This window comes from Chrysochloris asiatica, unplaced genomic scaffold (assembly GCF_000296735.1).
Source record: "Chrysochloris asiatica unplaced genomic scaffold, ChrAsi1.0 scaffold00197, whole genome shotgun sequence".
In the NCBI taxonomy this organism is placed as follows: Eukaryota; Metazoa; Chordata; class Mammalia; order Afrosoricida; family Chrysochloridae; genus Chrysochloris; species Chrysochloris asiatica.
In genome coordinates this window covers 940,072-956,934 of record NW_006408715.1, presented here as the reverse complement: position 1 = coordinate 956,934, position 16,863 = coordinate 940,072, and the positions used below count along the sequence as shown (strand labels likewise).

Here is a 16,863-nt window from a genome sequence, read left to right as displayed (position 1 = left end):
AAACCCTATACAGCATCGCTAAGAGTCGGAACCGACTCGAAAACAATTAACAAACGCCTCTCCGTTGTTGTCCCTCTGCGGGCAGAAGACACTAGATACAACACCCCTTTCTTAGGGTCCTAATCGTCATCCCCGGCACGGTGCGCGTGCGCAGATTCCGCCCCAGGTGTCCAACTTTGTGCCTGATCGATGTCGCCTCGGTCGCACTCGGCGCGCAGTTCTCAGCTCGGGTCGAACTGCGGAGGAAACGATCGTGTTCCCCGGACCCAGAGCCTCTGTGCCTCAGGGATGAAAGGCTCCGGGGTGGATCTGGTGGGGTCGGGCGGCGCGTGGGGCAGCCCACGCGGGCGGGACTGGCGGGGCGGGGCGGGGGGGGGCCTCAGAGTCCTGGGCGTCGGTCGCTGGTGGGGCAGGATCCGGGCGCGGAGCCCCTGACAGGACAGGTACGGAGGTGGCGACCCTGTCAACCGTCCCTCCTCCGCTCCCTGTGTATTCGTGCGGTCCGGGCGGGAGACTTGGCGCTGGCCCGGGGCACCGCACAGAGCCTCTTGTGCGGGGCAGTGGCTGGCTGGGGTGGGCCGTGGCAGTGGTAGGCGCTCGCCGGGGTCTGGGGATTCCGCCTGAGTGTTTCAGCCCGGTCGGGTCCGACCCACCGGAACTCTTCAGTGCTGTGCCGGGGTCCAGGCTCCCCCGGGGCTTCTGGGATCCTTCTCCTTTGCCGGGAGCGTCCGGGAGCGTCCGAGCCACCCTTGAACCCATATGGAGTCACAGAGTTCCTATGGGCACATGGTCGAAAAGTTGTGTCAAGCGGGGAATTAAAAAAAAAAAAAAGAGATTCAATAATGGGAGCCAGGAACTTAAGGGTGTCTCCCACTCCTGGCATCTGCCTAACTTGGCAGGATGACCCTTGAAAAGTCACCATTCCTCTTCTCTCCGGGCAGAACCACAGCAAATTCACACAGATGTGGGACTCTGCTGTCTGTAAAAAGTCAGTGATTTGGAAACTCAACCTCATTTATTGTAGTGAGTGGAGCAGCAAACCCACTTAACTAGTCTGCTCTGCTAAGATTGTTGTTGTTAAGTGCCATCGAGTCGGTTCCGACCCATAGCAACTCTTTATAGGGTTTCCGAGGAGCAGCTGGTGACCTTGAACCGCTGACTTTGCGGTTCAAACGGCTTTGCAGTCTGGCGCATTAACCCACAGTGCCACACCAGATCTCTCTGTCTCTGTCTCTCTCTTTCTATATATATATTTGTTGTTGTTAAGTGCCATCGAGTCGGTTCCGACCCGTAGCGACCCTGTATAGGGTTTCCGAGGAGCAGCTGGTGAGCTTGAACCACCGTCTTTGCAGTTCAAATGGCTTTGCAGTCTGGTGCATTAACCCACAGCCACACCAGGACTCTGCTAAGGTACTGAGAGCCAAAGTGCTGTCAGTTAGAGATTGCCAAAGGATGTTAAAAGAGGGAACAGTAACTTAAAAAAAAAAAAAGACATTTTGTGTACCAATATGTTTGGAAAATTCCTACTTAATCAAAGTTTTCCTTCAGAACATTCCAGAGCCGTCAACAAACTAATGATATTTATCATGACTCTTCAACTGGAATATAGTAGTTTTTCCTGAGTACCCCCGAGCTTTTGTTTAATATCTAGAACAGTTTGGGAAATGCATTTCCAGAATTTGAAGCTCATAGTTTGGAAATATGTAGACCAGTTCTTTTTGAACTTTCAATAATGCATAAGGAGCCATAGCATTGCAGTAAGTTCAGCATTGGGCTGCTAACTACAAGGTTGAGGAATCAAACCCACCAGGTGATCCATAGGTGACAGACTCAATTGTCTGCACCTATGAAGATTTATAGTCTCAAAACCCTAAGGAGCAGTTCTACTCTGTTCTATAGGGTTGCAATGAGTCAGAATCAACTCGATGGCAGTGGGTTTGGTTTAATGGTGCATACAACTGAAGATCTTGTTAGACAGATTCTTATAGGTTATTTCTAACAAGGATGGACCACACTTAAGAGTAGTAACAAAGGTGTGGATCATACTGAGAGTGAGAGACCTGTGTCCTGCTCTTCAGAACAGTGTTACCTTGGGTGAGTCACTTCACCTGTCCAGGCTTACAAAATAGGAGACGGAGCTAGAACATCTCTGAGATTCCTTTCAAATCTAAAATGTGATAGAATCTAATTAAATCACCCTTGTGATTGTTGAATTCCATCTGCAGCATCCTTGCTTAATTTGGGCTTGAACATTTCAATTAGTGGGGGACTTCATACATATAGGGTAACCCATTTCATCTTGGACTAGCTTAGTAAGGAAGATTTTCATTTTGCTGAAATACATCTCCCTGTAGCTTCCATTCTGCTGATCCTAGGTTATTAGAATTGCACACACACACACACAAAAGTGGAATTCCTCTTTAAAAACTTGACTCTTCGTGTGGTGTTCAATGGCACTTAACAATAGTAGTTCCTACCACGTTTTCTCCAAACTGAATTCTATCATGATAGTTTCTGATCCTTCCCTTTTGAATCTAGTTCTTGTTCTGCACAGTAGAGTTTTAGCTGGACTTGAAGGATGGCTGGGGCCTGCATGACTAGGAAAGGCATCCTGAGCAGCCTACAAGTAGTATGGAGGTGAGACTGCAAAGTAGCCGAGGTAAAGGAGTCCTGTTGTAGAGGAGTAAAAGATAAGCTTGGGCTCACAATGTGGAGGGATTTGTTGGATAGTATGCAGTTGGATGTTCACTATCTGCTAGACATGTTAATATCAGGAATTGGACCCTTACTTTGTAAGAGATAATATGTCAGTGAATGAGTCCTGGTGGTGCAATGGGTAAAGCATTGGACTAACTGAAAGGTTGGCGGTTTGAGCCCACCCACCATTCACTCCTCATGAGAATGATGTGACAGTCTGCTTCCATAAAGATTTACAGCCTTGGAAACCCTATTGGCAGTTCTGTGAGTCAGAGTCCACTTGACAGCATGGGTTTGGTTTTTTGTTGTTGTTTGTTTAGTATGGTAGTGAAAGGAGCCCTGGTGGCACAGTGGGTCAAGTATTGGGATGCTCACTGACAGGCCAGCAATTCAAACCCACCAGCCACTCTTTGGAGGAGAGAGACTGTCTGCTTCCATAAAGATTTCTAGCTTTAGAAACCCAAGGAGCAGTTCTGCTTTGCCTTATAGGATCACTTTGCATCAGAGTTGACATGATGGCAGTGAAAGATTTTGGAAAGATCTGTCTGTGGAGTAATAGAGGACATATTTGTCTTCCTGTGATGTATGAAATGGTTAGAAGTGGAGAAGGGAGAGGGCAGGGAGTCTGATACGGTTCACGTGTCAGTCATAGATGACTTAACAGAAAAAACCTCAAGCAAAGACAAACCCAACGCTGTTGAGAGCTACTTTCTGGCAAAGCTGTCACAGCCCATTTTCACCCCTAGGGCCTGAGGTTGGTACAGGCTTTAATTCAACATTGAGTACCTTCTATAGGCAAAGCACTGTTTTTCAATATTGAGGATACTAAGATGAATTACAGACTTTCTTTCCTGGGCAAATTCATTATGGGATAAGGGAGGCAATATGAGGGAACTGCAGAAGGCTCATGGAAAAATGGAATGAGAAAAGAATGGAATTTCCCCATGAACTTTTTGAAGCCCCCATTGTGTTTTAAAGAAAGCATGGTATTGTAATGGAGATATGTATAAAGTGCTGAGTAAAAGCAGAGGAGAAAATAACTAGCTCCATCAGAAAAAGACTTTCTTCTCTTCTGAAACCCTACACAAGGTCACTACGACTCGGAACTGATTTGACGACTCGGAACCGATTTGACGGTACTTAACAACAGAATCATTGGGAATTTTCAGGAAAAAAGTGATTATTGAGCTGAGCCTTGAAGGATGGAATGGGAGAATGGCCCTGGTGGATGTTTGCAGCATTTGCAGCGGCATAAGGGATCAGGAGTCCTGGTGTGGTGCTATAGGATAAGCACTGGACTGCTAACCACAAAGTCAGTGGCTTAAGCCCACCAGTTGTTAAGTGTCATTGAGTGGGTTCTGACTTATAGTGACCCTGTATAGGATTTCTGAGAAGCAGCTGGTGAGTTTGAACTGCCGACCTTGTGGTTCAAACTGACTTTGCGGTCCACTGTTTACCCTACAGTGTCACACCAGGGCTCCTGAAAACCCCATACAGGGTCATTATTTGTTGGAACTGACTCGCCATCCTTTAACAACAACCCTTCACAAGGGGGTAAGGTAAGCCGAGCCAAGTGATCAGAATCAAAGAGGACTTTGGGATCTAGGGAGAGGTGATTTATGAGGCTGCATTGGTAATGAGGCCAGGTTTTCAATGGCCTGTATTGCTGTGCTAGAAGATTGAATTTTGTGGACAAGGAAGCCACTGGACATTTTTAAGTAGGGAGGTGACATGATTGTGTTTTGGGATGCTGACTGAATAAACTGAAGAAGGGTCAGGGTCAGGGACAACATGATAGATAGCCTGGAGTGGGTTAAGGCTGAGCTAAAGTTTATGTCATTGGGATAGAGAGAAGGGTGTGAATCTTAGAGATTTTACAGAGAGAATTAATCTGCCTTAATGACTAATTAAGGATCCCTGGTAGCATAGTGGATTACAAGCTGAGATGTTAACAGCAAGGTCAGCAGTTCGAATCTACCAGTCACTCCATGGGAGAAAGATGAGACTTTCTGTTCTTGTAAAGATTTACAGCCTTGGAAACACTATACAAGGTCACTGTGAGTCAGTACCAACTCCATGGCACACGACCACCACCATCCACCAATAACTAATTGGAATCCTGGTGTGGTGCTGTAGTACTGGACTACTAGCTACAAGATTGTCAGTTCAAACCTAGCAGTCACTCCTTGGAAGCCCTCTCCAGAGTCACTATGAGTTGAACGAATTAAATGGCACAGAGCAACAACCAATGACTAAACTGGTTGTTGAAAACAAGAGAAGGAATTGCTGAGAATGACTCAGTTTTTTATTTTGGGTAGATGGTGCTGCCAGTAGCAAAGAGGGATATTTTTAGGGGAGGCAAAGATGCCAAGTGTGTTTTTTGTTTTGTTGAATTTGAGGTGTGTGTGGCACAGGGAAAGCCAATGGAAATGTGGTTCTGAGGTTCAGAAGGGAGTCTCACCTGGGAGCAGCAGGTATAGATGGTAATTGAAGCTGTGGCAATGGGTAAGCTCTCCAAGACAGAGGAGATACAGAGGATTAGTGTACAAAGTAAGGGAGAGTTATCAAGGAAACTAGAAAAGAAGAACATTCCAGGAAGAGAATCATCACCCTTAATTACTGCAGGGAAATCCAGTAGCTTGGAAAATGCCCCCTGAGACTGATTGGACAATTAGGAGATTGTGGTCATCAGGGCTCTTTTACTCTTTTAGTGCAAGTGGTTTAGGTGGAGTGGTAGGAAGGAAGCGAGAACGTAATACACTGAAGAGTGGATAGGAAGCGAGGAAGTGAAGATGGGGACAGTGTACTCCCTTTTGAGCAGCTTTGGGATAGTGTAGCAGGGACTAGAGGCAATTTTTAACTAGGACAGAAGTGTTTTGAGCATGGTTATTGTATGATGTGTAAGAGCCACTAGAAGGGTACAGTTGAAGGCACAAGGAAAAGAAAGCTGCTTAATTAGATCTTCAGAGGAAGATGGAGGGTTGGCTCGAGAAGAATGGACCCCAACTCTTTTCAAGTAGGAAGAAAGAGGCAATAACAGATGTGGATATATCTGAATTTGCCAAGGAATTCTTACTAAAAGGCTCAATTTTCTTTTTCCACAAGGTTATCTGCTGAGGGGTTGGGGCGTGAGTGTAGGCATGGGCAGGAATAGGGATGTGAAAGTTGTCAAGGAAACTTGGAACAAGTGCCCTGAGGAAAGGGAAAAAGCAGCCTTGAGAGACGCTATTGAGTCCCCATCTGAAGTTAAATACTGCACTGTGGGCTTTGTAACACACCTCCCCACAGTAACACTAACATATATTGAGCACTTCATACTAGGCACTGTTCTAAATGCTTTTTCTCCACATGATTTTTTTTCAACAACCCTGTTAGAAAGGTAATGGTATTGTGCCTATTTTACAAAGAGGAAATTGAGGCATGTAAGATTATTTAGGCTTAGCTGAACTTGTGTTTGATGACTCTTGTTGCCTCAGTAGAAATGACATTCTCCCCTAGAGACATCAGAGAAGGCAGAAATGTAATTTCAACTCCTAATTTCTGGATACTAAAAGACGAGTTTAGTGCTGCTAAGAAGGGAGTCTCACCATGTCAGTCGGTGGGTCTGATAATGGCATGGGTTTGCAGGGCAGTGAGGTCATTGTTTTTGCCAGCTTTTTGCAACTGTGTCTGAAATCCTGAGTGGTCTCTCCAGCACTGACTAGGAAGACAACTAACTGACTGGTAGTGATTTGTCAGGTTCTGCTGGCTTGAGACTGTCACCTGAGGTGGTTAACAATAACAAGAAAAACCTTGTCCCCATCCCTATCGTCTAGCAAAAGAGAGTTGTTTTTTCCCTGCTACTCGTTTATGAGACTTATATAACCTTGCATAATAATCATAATGGTTATTAAATTAACATACTCATCTTTGTGTTTTCCCAGTTGGTGTGACAAGTAGAATTTGCAGGTATGGTACACACATGATTTGAGTGAAAGACAAGAGAGTGGTGGGATGGTGTGGATAGAAGGGAAAGGGACTTACCTTTTCTTGCTGCAGCCACTGGAGCATCATTTCTGTGTCCTTCCTTTGGTGGTTGCCATGGATACGCCTTTGCATGGTGGCTTGAGGAGATTGATTTCTATTATGATCAGATGATGACGTAGGTTTAAGAAGAGTACAGACACAATGCTCTGCTGGGGAGTGACTGGTGAACTGTTCAAAAAGCAGAGTCGAGGTGGCTGTTGCTTTAGGTGGTTGCTTTGGCGTTTGCTGAAGTTGTGAAATGGTGCATCTCTCTCTTTAGAGCGCAGGCTCAGGCTCCCCTGTCTGCAGGGTCCTAGTGCCAGGACATGCTGATTGATTCAGGAGAACTTCAAACAGGCTGTTAAGTGGGACTCCTGCTAGTACTGGGCTGGGTTCAGTTCTTGAGCATTGTGCTGCATGTCCATTGCCTCTCCGCAGGAGTGCTTTTATGAATGGTACATCTTCCCCTCCTGTGCATCTTGGAGGTCTGGGTCCTTTGTGAATGGCCCTGGAAATCTCTGGGTATTTCAGGGTGGGGTTGGGGCATCGGACAGGGTAGTAAGCCATCTTGTTGTTTCTGTTAAAGAGAGCCTTGGATTGTGTTCAGATTGGGAAGGGGCCACAGACACTTTTGGGAATAAGCCAGTGAGGTGGACGACATCCATTTAAGTCTTTTTACTTTCTGTATGGGATCTGTAAGGCAGATATAGGAGTGTGACCTAGGAACATGTGTCTTTTGTCTGGGTTCCTGTGGGTATCTGGAACCCAGCCTTCCAACTTCCTCATCACCATTCTCAGCTCAGTAAGCAGACTCTCCTTTTCTGACTCTTAAAGGGTTTAATGGAGTTCTGCTGTGGCCCTTAGGATAAGCACTGGACTGCTAACCATAAGGTCAGTAGTTCAAATCCACCAGCAACTCCTCAGAAACCCTATGCAGTGTCGCTATGAGTCTGAACCAACTCAGTGACACTTAACAACAACAAAGGGCTTAATATCCATACTTATCCGTTCCCTACTAGTGCTTTCAAAGTTGTACACCTTTGCCTTGTTGTTGTTATGTGCTGTGGAGTCGGTTCCAATTCATAGCAACCTTGTACAGGGTTTCCAAGGCTATAAATCTTTATGGGAGCAGAAAGCCTCATCTTTCTCCCACGGAACAGCTGGCAGTTTCGAACTGTTGACCTTGCGGCTTGCAGCCCGATTCGTAACCACTATGCTACCAGAGCTCCTTAAACCTTTGCCTTTGTTGTTGTTGTTGTTATGTGCCATGGAGTTGGTTCCGACTCATAGCGACCCTGTACAGGGTTTCCGAGGCTGTAAACTTTTACGGGAGAAGAACGCCTCATCTTTCTCCCTTGGAACAGCTGGTAGTTTTGAACTGCTGACCTTAAGGTTCACAGCCCAATTCGTAACCACTACGCTACTAGAGCACCTTTGCCTTAGTCTTAAGAAAATCTAGATTGTGTCATACCCTCAAATTAAAATTGTGTTTGTGGTTCTTTTTTTTTTATCTCTTTGCAGTCAAACTACCATATACTCAATGCCTATTGTTAGGTGCCCTGTAGATTTTGACTCAGTAGTAATCCCACATGACAGGGTAGAAATGATGCTTAGGACTTCCTAGGCTGTAATCTTTCTGGGAGCAGGTCGCCAGGTCTTTTCTGGGTGGGTTTGAGCTGCCGACCTTTCAGCTAGCTGCACAGCACTTAACTGTTGCACCACCAAGTCTCTTTTATCCAATGCCTATCAAAGTTGGCAGTTCAAGCTTACCAGTTGCTCCTCAGAGACCCTATACAGGGTCAGTATGGGTCGGAACCGACTCAACAGCACTTAATAACAACAACAATGCAGTGTAATTCAAGGGTATAGACTGTGCTGTCAGCCTGCCTCCAGGAGAGGAATCAAGAAGAACAGACAAACAGTTGGGCTATCCCAGGTTTAAGGTTCAGTGAGGTAAGATAAGAGAAGGTGTAGGGATTAAAGGATGCTGGTAAACCATTCAAAGCAAGGCAGAAAATGTGCTGGCTGGGTGCCAACAAGACTTTGCCTTCTCAATTCCTCTTTGTTGTTATGTGCCCTAGAGTCAGTTCTGACTCATAGCGACCCTGTACAGGGTTTCTGAGGCTGCAAATCTTTACGGGAGCAGAAAGCCTCATCTTTTTCCCACGGAACAGCTGATAGTTTCGAACTGCTGACCCTGAGGTTTGCAGCCCGATTCGTAACCACTACGCTAACAGAGCTCCTTCAATTCCTTTTTAATTCCCAACAATATGTTCACTGCCTTGTCCTTGTCTGAAAATTTCTCCCAAGGTCATTGGTAATCTGTTTACCAGACACAGATTCCCTACTCCCTCATTCCTAGACATTTATCATTTAAATATCATTAAGGGGGGAAATTGGAGTAGAAATCCAGGGAGTATGTCTCTCTTCCTTGACTGAGGGGACAGGTAACTCAAGATTGTTTGATGTGACGCTGACTGGGGCTCAGAGTGCTGTGGAAGGAGCACCCAACTTGTGTGTACAAAGTCAGATGTGCTCCCTGCCATTTGAGACCTGGGCAAGTCTTTTAGCTTCTGAGACTGTTCAATCCCCCTATAAAATGGAGGTAATGGAATATGTGTTGTCTGTGTTAGTTTTGTTTGCGAGGGAGGTTGTGAATTACATGTTTTAGTGTACAGTTAAATATGGCCCAGAGACTGATCTAAAAATAAAATTTCTTTTCTCTCTCCTAACATAGTTTCCTTTTCTAGTTTTTCTTCAAATCTGTTAATGTCTACAATCATCCTTCCGTTACCCAGGTTCAGACTCTCCATGTAGTCGTTTATTTATTCATTCATTTGCTTATTCATCTATTCATTCACCCAGGAAACATTTGAGTTCCTAGTCATCATTGTTATACCTTCTCAATGGTGAAGATGATAGTTACCATTGTTGAGTGCATACCAGGGTTTCCAACTAGTTCATTCTTGTTTGCTTTGTGTTGAGAATTTCCAGCCCAAATAAAATGAATCAGTGTCTACATTTTAACAAGATCCCTAGGTGATTATTATGTTTGAGGGGGCTTCTAAAAGTTTGTGCAAAAATGGAATTGAAAGATAATGGAATTTTCCCACAAACGTTTTGAAGCCCCTTCGTGTGAGTAATAGTCACTTGGGGATCTTATTAAAATGTAGATTTGATTCAGTCTATCTAGAGGAGTTTGGTGTGGTGCTTTAGGAGCTATAGGATAAGCACTAGACTGCAATGTCTGAACCATTGGTGATTCAAATCCACCAGCTGCTCCTCAGAAATCCTATATAGGGTTGCTGTGAGTCAGAACCAACTAGAAGACAGCACTTAACAACAAAATATCTGGGGTGGAAAGACATAGTTTCATCAGGAAGTGAACTGCAATGAACCCGTTTGAAACTCTGTCATAACTCTGTGCAGGTACTGTGCTTTACTTATTTAATCCTCACAGTGCCCCTATGAGACACGTATTGTGACCCCCTTTTTGCAGTCAAGGTAACTGGGGCTAAGAAAGTTAAATATCTTGTCCAGGGTTATACAGGTGGGGAGATGGTCTGCCTGTCTCTGGAGCCAGAGAGAGGACTGCTACCCGGTGTCTGACTATTGAGAGGGCCTTTGCATTGCATTTTTCGATACCATCTCTAAATAGGCCCTGGTTCATTCTTCTGATCTCTCTCTCTCTCATGGCCCTGGTTCAGACCATGCTTACCTTGTTCCTGTTGTGGCAGTAGCCTTTGCATTGTTAACACTGCCTTGGCCAAGTTGCTCCTGCCTTCACTCCATCCTGCATGTGCCACCAGTTTGATCTTCCTGAAATAACTTTCATTATGCCAGGCTCTTGCTCAGGAACTAGACTGGCTTCCTGTTATTGGATCAAGTGCATCTGTCCTTGCCTGATTTTAAAAGTCCCTGCCTATCCATTTCAAGATTACTGTGTTTATTTATTCAATAAAATATTTAATGCCATGAGCTGAAGGCCATGGGATCATAAAGAGGAAAAGGCATGGGCTTGGTTTCGATAGGCTTGTAGTTTGGTAGAAGAACTGATCTAGAAGTCTTCACTTCAGCTAAACTCTTCTTTGATATTTCCTAGTCAAGCAAAGTTATTTTCTATATTTACTAATAAGTATTCAGAGCTTACAAAGTATTGTGGGTCTTTCCTCTCTGCATATCCAAAAAACAACTCATAATTCAGAGTACACTCAGGTACTCTTCTAGTTCACCTTTCTTATGCCTGCTTACTTACTGTCTAGATACCATCTAGTATCTTGTCAGGTAGTAATTCTCTGCAGTTCTATAGCTTCTCTTTTGTATGCTTTATCGTATTTAAACCTTATAATACTAATGTAGAGATGACAAATATTATTTCTGATTTATAGGATGGGAAACAGCCACCAAGACTTATGTATATCTGAGAATATGCAAAGGAGTTTCAGAAAGTTCATGGAGAAATAGAATTAAAAGATAATGGAATTTTTCCATAAACTTTCTTTTGTTTATTTTAAACCAAACGTCTCACACATATTTATTAATTTGTCAACCTTGTAATGCAGAAGCATAAAAACAAAGGAAGAAACCAGAAGTTTTCCAGTACATGCTCAATTGATCAGATCATGGTGAAATTTTAAACTTCATGTGATAGAATGCAGGTGAACCTAGGTAAACTATGTGTGCTATCATTTGTGTAATTCCTTATAAACCCAGCTTGGTTCTTCTCCCAGTGATTCCTCTTGGGTTTGTACCTGATTTTTTTTTTATCAGTTCTCATTTGAATCCATTGGGGAATGGAACAGCTTTACAGTTGTTTCTTGGCCAGGAATCTCTTTATCCTGAAAGTCTTAATAAGAAGATACAGCGAAGATGGAAGGCAACCACACTTACACAATGGTGGAGAAAAGCTCCATGAAATTTTTTTTTTTAAGTTTTTTTTGTGTGAATTATGTGATAGTTTACATGGGAGAACATTAGCTTTACATTCATTTTATCATATTTCATTTCATTGCAATGATTACATTCCCCTCCATGCATCATCAAACAACCAAAAGGGTACACCCCGCAAACCTTCCCACCCGGCCGTCAGCACACAGACCCTCTCCCTCCCTGAGTCCAGAGTCCCCAGCTGCTCCATCTTTCCATGTCGTTGTCTCTGCTTCCATGTCTGGCGTCCCTGCCTCTCTGGGTAGGGTCCCCCACTCTGCTCTTCTCCCTTGATGGTCCCAGGGACCTCCACTCCTGGACTGCAAAATCAACCACTCCTCTCCTTTTCTTATATAACGTCTACCCTTTACATTTCCAACCCTCACAATTATTCACTGTTGAACCACAAGAGTGTTATCCCCATCTCCTTTCATCAGCCCTGTCCAGACAGATTGGAAACCACTCAGTGGAGATTCTACCTTCCCCCACACCCTTTAGAACTAGGCTCCCTCTTGAAAGCTTTTAAGCCTCCATGGACTTTTTGAAGCCCCCACATATATATACCTATTGTGAACTATAACACTGTTAGCTCTGAGCTCTTTTGGATCTTTGAAGATGGTATGGTCTAGAGAAAGGAGTATGACCGTGGCAGCTTATTGGCATGTGTAGTAATTGTGAAGGGAACAGAGAGTATGGAGAGCTCCAATTCAGGCTTTGGGTCCAGTTTTGACTTTCTCCTTACCTTCTATGTAACTTCACAGAAGTTGCTCAGTTAGCCTCAGTTTCTTTGTCAGCATGCTCATCCTGGCCTCCCTCTCCAACAGGTGATCGTGATGTCCAGATATGATGTTGTTGTTATGTGCCATCGAGTTGGTTCTGACTCAACACAACATAATGAAACACTGCTCAGCCCTGTACCATCCTCACAGTTGTGTTATGCATGAGTCCATTTCTCAAGCCACTGTATCCAACCATCTCTTTGGGGGTCTTTATCTTTTTTACTGACACTCTACTTTACAAAGTGTGATGTCCTTCTTCAGGGACTGGACCCTTCTGATAACATGTGTGAAGTATGAGAGATGAATTCTCACCATCCTGGCTTCTAAAGAGCATTCTGACTGCACCTCTTCCAAGACAGATCTGTTTTTCCTTCTGGCAGTCCATGGTACTGTCAACATTTTCCTCCAGTACCATGACTCAAATGCATCAATTCCTTGGCAGTTTTCCTCATTCATTGTCCAACTTTCACATTCATATGAGGCTATTGAAAATATCATGGCTTGAGTCAGGCCCACCTTGGTCCTCAAGCTGATATGTGTGCTCTTGAACACTACAAAGAGGTCTTGCTCAGCAGATTTACCTAATGCAATACGTTATTTGATTTCTTAACTGTTGCTTCCATGAGTGTTGATTATGGATCTGGGCAAAATTAAGTCTTTGACAACTTCAGTGTTTGTTTGGTGTTTTTTTTTTTTAAAGTTTTTATTGTGAATTAATCCCCTCATGTACTATCAGTTAACAGTATTTCTATCTATTCACTTTAGCTTTTTTGTTGTTGTTAAATCAACAACACTCAGGCATATATAATAATTTACACCTCTAAAGGGTACATTCTGCAAGTCAGCCTCCTGGCCACCAGCTCTTAGAACCTCTCTTCCCATTAATCTAGAGTCCTCAGCCGCTCCCCCTCTCTATGATTCCATCTCTGCTTCCATCTCTGGACTGCAATTTCTCTGGATAAGGTCACGCATTCTGTTTGTGCATTCTACTTGTCCCTTGATGGTCCTGGGGTCCTCCATTTCTGGACTGTAAGTTAACCACTCTCCTGTTTTTGTTACAAAACTTCTACTTTTACAATTGTGACAGTTGTAATTAGTCATGATGACAGTGATTCACTATTGAATCATATGAGTCTTAGCCCATCTCTTTTCACCAGACCCATCCAGACAAGATGAAATCTATTCAGTGAGGTCTCTTTCTCCCCCCACCCCCACCCCCACACTCTTAAACTGTACTTCTTCTTGAAACCTTGTAAGCCAGTCACTTCATGCCTTTATCACACCCTCATTTTAGGTAACCAATGTCTAAGTTGCCCATCCCTATTTACTCTGTGTACAGAGGGAATAGCATTGATAGTTGATGTGAAGACTTTTCCCCTCTCTGTTGGTATTTTGAGTTACTACCTTCATGAGTATAGGCCAGGTTCATCAAATTGTAGCAATTTACCTGTGTTCCCTTTATCAAAAAATATTTTTTTTGTAATCTTCCTCTAGTCAAGTTCTGATTATTAAGCCATCGAGGCTAGGTCAAATGGGTACTGTCTGCAAGTTTGGGTGTTCTTTTGCATCTCCCCTCACTCCATATCAGCTGGATGCTTCACTCAGCTCTAGCCCTCTGTGGCTATGTCCTTGTCCATGGACTCAAGTGTCCCTAGGTCTCACCACACTTTGGACCAACCAGCCCTTCCTTTTCTCTCTCTCATCTCCAGGTCAACGGGAGTCAATGGACTGTGGTTGAACTCAGCCCATTTCTTCATTGCTGCCTTTCCTCCTCTTCTACTCACCAGTAGACCAGTGTGGTTGCCAGCAAGCTTACATGCCTGTTCATGTGTCGTTCTCTTTGAGTTTCAGTATTAAGAGGGGAGTTTGTCCTGAAGGAACTTGATTGCTTGACTTGATGGCTTCCCGGCAAACAGATTGCTTATTCTTGTAGTAGTCAGTCATGCTAACATTTTTGTTTTATATGTTTCCTGATGATCTTTCTTTGAAGATGTATCTTTTGTTGCTCTAGCTGTTCCAGGCTGGTCTGCTTGTCCTTGCTAGTGGAACTGTCCCACCTCATAAGTTTCTGGATGGGACTCAGGATCCACTTAAGGTTCTATAGCAGAGTCTTTGCATGAACCCTATTTCACTGGGCAAGTTCTAGAACCCCTTTTAGGTATTCCAGTCAGTTATAGGCTGAAAATGGGCTTACAAGTTTTCTGTAATCATGTTTCCAGACATTCCTTTCTATCCCACTCAAGTGTCTATTTTACAACAGTAGGCAAGGGAAACCAAGATTCATAAGACAGTTAGGCATCTTAGTATTATTTCCCCTCTTCAGACTATGCCTAGATGTCTGTATCACAGAGCCCTGTTGTTCCATAGTTGAGCATGCATCACTTTTAACCTCTGTCCCACTTAGCCATGTAAATGTGTCTCAGTGTTCCCCTGTCTATCTTGTTCTTCCACCTCCAGCCCCCTTCTTGTATTGCCCTCCCCAACACCCGAACTAAACCCCCCACCCCAAACCCGACTATTGTGGTTACCTTATATCCCATTTAACTCTTCCCTCAATTTAAGACAGTCTATTTTATCCTGTAATCTACCTGACCTTCTCACCACCTGGATCTCTGCTCCTCTGTGTTTACCTTCTTTAACATTGTAATTGTTTTGGTCATAGACTGACCTCCCAGATCCTCTGTACTTATTATTTTATTCTGTTCTTGATTCTTCAATTTGTTGATTGAGTTCAGAGTGATGCTGCCACGTATGTCATTCTCTGGTTGTTGCCTGTTCTTGTTGGTTCTCAGTCCACAGAACTTCCTTTAGGATGTCTTTCATAACAGGGTTGGCTTTGGCAAAATCCCTTGGCTTCTGTTTATCCTGGAATGTTTTGATTACGCCATCATATTTGCTTGACAGTTTTGCTGGGTAGAGGATTCTTGGTTGGAAGTTTTTTCTTTTAGGGTTTTATATGTCTCCCCATTGCCTTCCCCCCTGCATGGTTTCTGTTGAGAAATCTGAGCTTAATCTGATTTGCTTGCCTTTGTATGTTACACTTCTCTTTTCCTTAGCTGCTTTCATGATTCTGTCCTTATCTTTGATTTTGGAGAGCTTGATTATTATGTGTCTTGGTGGTGATTTTCTTTTAGGGTCTATCCTTCCTGGGGTTCGTTGAGCTTCTTGAATGCTTATCTTTTTGCTTTTCAGGATGTTAGGAAATTTTCTTCCAAAAGCTCTTCAACTATCTCCTCTGTGGACTTATGTGATTCTTCCTGTTCCGGAATGCCAGTAATTCTTAAGTTATTCCTCTTCATGTTGTCCAACATGAATCTTAGACCTTCTTCATATTTTTTTTATCCTTTTTTGTACTTGATCTTCTATCTTAGTAGTACAACTTCATTGTTTTATCCATTTATCATAATGTGATTTATTGGACCAGTTGTGAATATTTCCCCCCCAATTCATTCTTTAAAAAAGAAAAAATATATATATATATAAAATAATTTAATAACCAAAGGACACATTTTTCAAATCAACCGCTGCCCATCAGCACACAGTCTTACTCTTTTCCATGCATCTAGAGTCCTCAGCTGCTCTATCTTCTCCATGCCATCGCCTTTGCCTCCGTGTGTGCTAGCCTCTCTGGTTAGGATCCCATGTTCTGCTCATGCTCTTTCCTCTTGCTGGTCCTAGGGTCCTCTGTTCCTAGAATGTAAGATTAACTATTCCCCCCCTTTTTGTTACACATCTTCTACCTTTACAATTGTGACAATCACAGTTAGTCTTGATAACAATTGTTGTTGTTAAGAGCCGTCAAATTGACCCATAGCGACCCTGTGTAGGATTTCCGAGGAGTAGCTGGTGAGCTTGAACTGCTGATCTTGCAGTTCAAACAGCTTTGTAGTCTGGCGCATTAACCCACAGCACCACACCAGGACTCCATGATAACAATTACTGACTATTAAATCAAAAGAATCCTATCCCATCTCTTTCACCTGACTGATCTAGACAAGATGTAAACTATTCAGTTCCCCTGCTCTGAAACTAAACTCCCATGTGAAAACTTGTAAGCCAGCTACCATGCTTTTATAGTCTCCTCCCTGCCCCCTGCCATTTTAGGTAGCCTTGGGCTCCTAGTGATGTCTGAGTTGCCCACCCCTATCAACCCTGTGTACTGAGGGAATATGCTTGATCCTTGATTTGAAGACTCCTTCCCTCTCAGATGGTATTTTGTGCTTCAGCATCTATAAGATAAAGTGAAGTTCATTAAATTGTAGTAATTACACTTGCTTCCTGTATCAAATTGCTTTATTTCCTTTTAGTCGAGTTTTGATCATCAAGCCCAGTTGTGAAGATTTTTGTTTTATTTACATTGAGCTGCAATCCATACTAAAGATTGTAGTCTTAGATTTTGATCATTAAATATTTTAAGTCCTCTTGGCTTCCAGCAAGCAAGGTTGTATCATCTGCA

At 43.5% G+C, this 16,863-nt stretch overlaps 1 protein-coding gene across 1 annotated transcript in view; it reads left to right on the top strand.

Annotated features, from left to right (window-relative positions):
- Nucleotides 1–403: 403 nt before the first annotated feature.
- The window catches only part of DCTN1 (dynactin 1), a 42,852-nt gene continuing 26,392 nt past the window's right edge, over nucleotides 404–16,863 (top strand). Inside the window, exon 1 of the mRNA XM_006872412.1 lies at nucleotides 404–443. The gene's annotated coding sequence lies outside the window, so the exon portion shown is untranslated. The remainder of the gene's footprint in view (nucleotides 444–16,863) is intronic.